Genomic DNA, 2,992 nt, shown 5'->3' with positions numbered 1-2,992 from the left:
CCTTGCTACAGCCCTGGGAGAGAAAGCGCCACTTTACACGCCCATTACACAGAGGGTGATACTGAGTTTCTGCGAGAAAGAATTGGAAAGGAAGAGGAAAGGCAGGTTCCGGAAGCAGGAAGTGGCTTCCTAGTCTGTCATTCCACCACCTAGAAGTGTTTGAGGGAGGGGCGCCTGGCTGGCTCAATCGGTTAAGCGTCCAACTTCAGCTCAGGTCATGATCTCACAGTTTGTGCGTTTGAGCCCTGTGTCAGGCTCTATGCTGACAGCTCAGAGCCTGGAGCCTGCTTCAGATTCTGTGTCTCCCTCTCTCTCTGCCCCTCCCCACTCAAGCTCTTTAGATCTTTCTGTCTCAATAAAAAATGTTTAAAAAACATTAAAAAAAAAAAAAAAAGAAGTGTTTGAGTGGGGGCACGGTACACAAGGGTACCTCTCCAGTCTCCTAGGAGCCCCCAGTGCCAGACAGCAGTTCTAGAAGGGAAATGACTAGGGCATGGATTCTAAAACAGCCCTTTCCCAGCGCCATCGTTCCATGAGCTCCTTAGCAACAGGGAGGCATGGATAAGGCCAAAGCCATAAGCATTTAGTTAATACGTTTCATGACCACAGGGATGCTGGCCGCTCAGCACAAGGAGCTCGCCTTGAACGTGAGCTCTGGAAAGATGGGCAGACACTGCATCTGTGTAAATGGAGTCCAATTTTCCCGGCAATGTGCTGGCTCATGTCTGAACGGCCCTCTGTGGGCAGAGTGCTGGGGCCTCACTGGGCCCCCAGGAAATGGGCATCTGGCACTTGTTCACACCTTCACCCTAATGGGTTACAGCAGAGACTTTCCGGAAACCTGGCAGCCTTCATGGAGGGCTTGGGGAACACGCAGTTCCGATCTGCCTGGGTCTATTTCTCCCTCCTGCAGCAGGACCCAGACACAGCCTCTTAGCCAAGAGCCTCTGCAGCCGTGGGCGGCTTGGGCCTCAGCCACCTGCAAGGCTGACCGTCCTGGACATCCGACTGGCAGGACTCCAGGTCTCCAGGCAGGGCAGGCACACAGAACACGGAGAAGCCTGGGTGCCCTCTGTCCTGATCACCCCCAACTCCCCACCCTGAAAGGAAACTACGACTGGCTCTGGGATGGACTCCTGCAGGCTGTGGGTTGAAATAGAGGGATTTCTCACACCATTAGCTGCTTTAGATGAACCTATTGCCAGGAGCTATTCCCACCCCTGATACACTCTATCCTATTCATTCATTCATTCGTTCATTCACTCGCTCACTCACTCATTCATTGGGTAACTATAACACATGCCATTCATCCATTCAGGCCATCGCCAAGCGCCGACTCTGGGCCAGATGGTGGGAGAGACAGTCCTTGCCTCCAGTGCCAGGAGCTGCCCGCCGCCTGGCTGCGGCAGGAGGGAGACGGGGCACAGGGCCTCAGGGCGGAGTCCTTGTCCGTGTGCTCGCCTCTGTGGCCCAGGCCCAGCACCGCCCTGGTACGTGGGAGGCGGCCCTTTACATCCACTGAGGGGGCACATGGCCGAGGAGAGAGCAGGCGTGCTGACTGTGCTAGTGGGGGCAGCCGTGATGCCAGGAAGGCTTCATGGAGGGGGTGGCATTCGAGCTGAGCCTTAAAAGCTGAGTGACAGCTCCTTTGGGGGACAGGGGTGGGGCAGGGACGGCCTTCCCAGCAGAATCAGCAGCACCAGATGGAAGATGGAAGCAGGAAAAGTCAGACTTGTTTAGAGGCACAGCGAGTAGTCTTGACTGGCTGAAACATGGGGCTGATGGGGCAGGGGTGGGGGCTCAGGAGCGTGGATGTGGGCCCAAAGAGGGAGGTGCAGAAAAGGAGACCAGAATGTGAGAACCCTAGAATTCTAGAAGCTTAGGACAATCAGCGCAGCCTGAGAACCCATTGACTGGTGCTCGTCTGTGTGTGGGCCCTTGGGGGACAGGCTCCCAGCGGGGGCAGGAAAGCATGGGCTTCCTAGACAGCTTGGTGGCAGGGAGGAAGAGGACTCCCAGCCCAAGGTGAGTGGGCAGCATGGCAAGGCCAGAGCTGCTTGGGGGGTTCACAGTCTCCGTCTGGCCTAGGCCTGGCTGAGACCACTGAACTGGGGGGCCCCGGCTCTGTGGACACAATCTGGGGGCCCCTGGCCCGGGGGAAGTGGAGAGGCCTCCAGAACAGCTTTCCAGGTAGAGCAAGAAGACCTACCATGTTGTCTCTGGGACGTAAAAAGAACCAGGGAAGAGAAGGGACAGGGCCCATTCTGGCTCCAAGGTCAGAACCAGAGGTGGGGGCTTGGGCAGGGACCTAGGGATCTTCCCAGCTCTGCCGGCCTAGTGTCTGTGCAAGGTCACCCAGCCCAGGAATGGGCCTGTGCAAGGGAGGATCTATGGTATAAGGCCTGGAAGAGAAGCTTCCAGCTGCCTCAGGACCTGGCAGCTCCCTGCCCACCCACTCACAGACATCGTTTATCCATCCAGTCTCTAAGGAGGTGGGTGCCGTCATGGTCCCATTTTATAGATGCAAAAGCTAAAGCGCAAAGAGGTTAAGTAACCGGCTCAAGGTCACACAGTATGTAAGTGGCAGAGCCTAGCTAACTGGCCCCAGGCCACCAGGGAGTGGCCATCTAGGACCCTAATCCAGGCAGTGCTGTAGATCCTAGGACCCAACTGCTACCCCACAAGCAAGATTCTCCTCACTCTCCAACCCCTTTCTGGCAAGCGAGTGGGAAGTCCCCCTCCCTGACCCCAGGACCCTGATGCAGGCGTTCCCCAGGCTGTCATGATGACTGCGGACAAAGAGGCCCCCACCCTCCCTTCTCCCAGCTCCTTCCCCTGCACACGTCCCCACATCACATGCAAACCAAATCACGCCACCTGCTGCAGGTTCTTGATGGCCCGGTATGTTCTCAGCCTAGAACACTGCACACCAGGTGATTCCAGCACAACTGGGGCCCAGACCACAGCCTCCCCAGAGGCATCTTCTGGGGCC

At 57.0% G+C, this 2,992-nt stretch overlaps 1 protein-coding gene across 1 annotated transcript in view; it reads left to right on the top strand.

The window, feature by feature from the left end:
• Window positions 1-1,928: 1,928 nt before the first annotated feature.
• The window catches only part of VWA5B1 (von Willebrand factor A domain containing 5B1), a 50,322-nt gene continuing 49,258 nt past the window's right edge, over window positions 1,929-2,992 (top strand). The window contains exon 1 of the mRNA XM_077775540.1: window positions 1,929-2,025. The gene's annotated coding sequence lies outside the window, so the exon portion shown is untranslated. The remainder of the gene's footprint in view (window positions 2,026-2,992) is intronic.

Source organism: Crocuta crocuta, unplaced genomic scaffold (assembly GCF_008692635.1).
Source record: "Crocuta crocuta isolate KB4526 unplaced genomic scaffold, BGI_CrCroc_1.0 scaffold127, whole genome shotgun sequence".
In the NCBI taxonomy this organism is placed as follows: domain Eukaryota; kingdom Metazoa; phylum Chordata; class Mammalia; order Carnivora; family Hyaenidae; genus Crocuta; species Crocuta crocuta.
The sequence above is the reverse complement of the archived record's forward strand: the minus strand, read 5'-3'. Positions and strand labels throughout refer to the sequence as shown.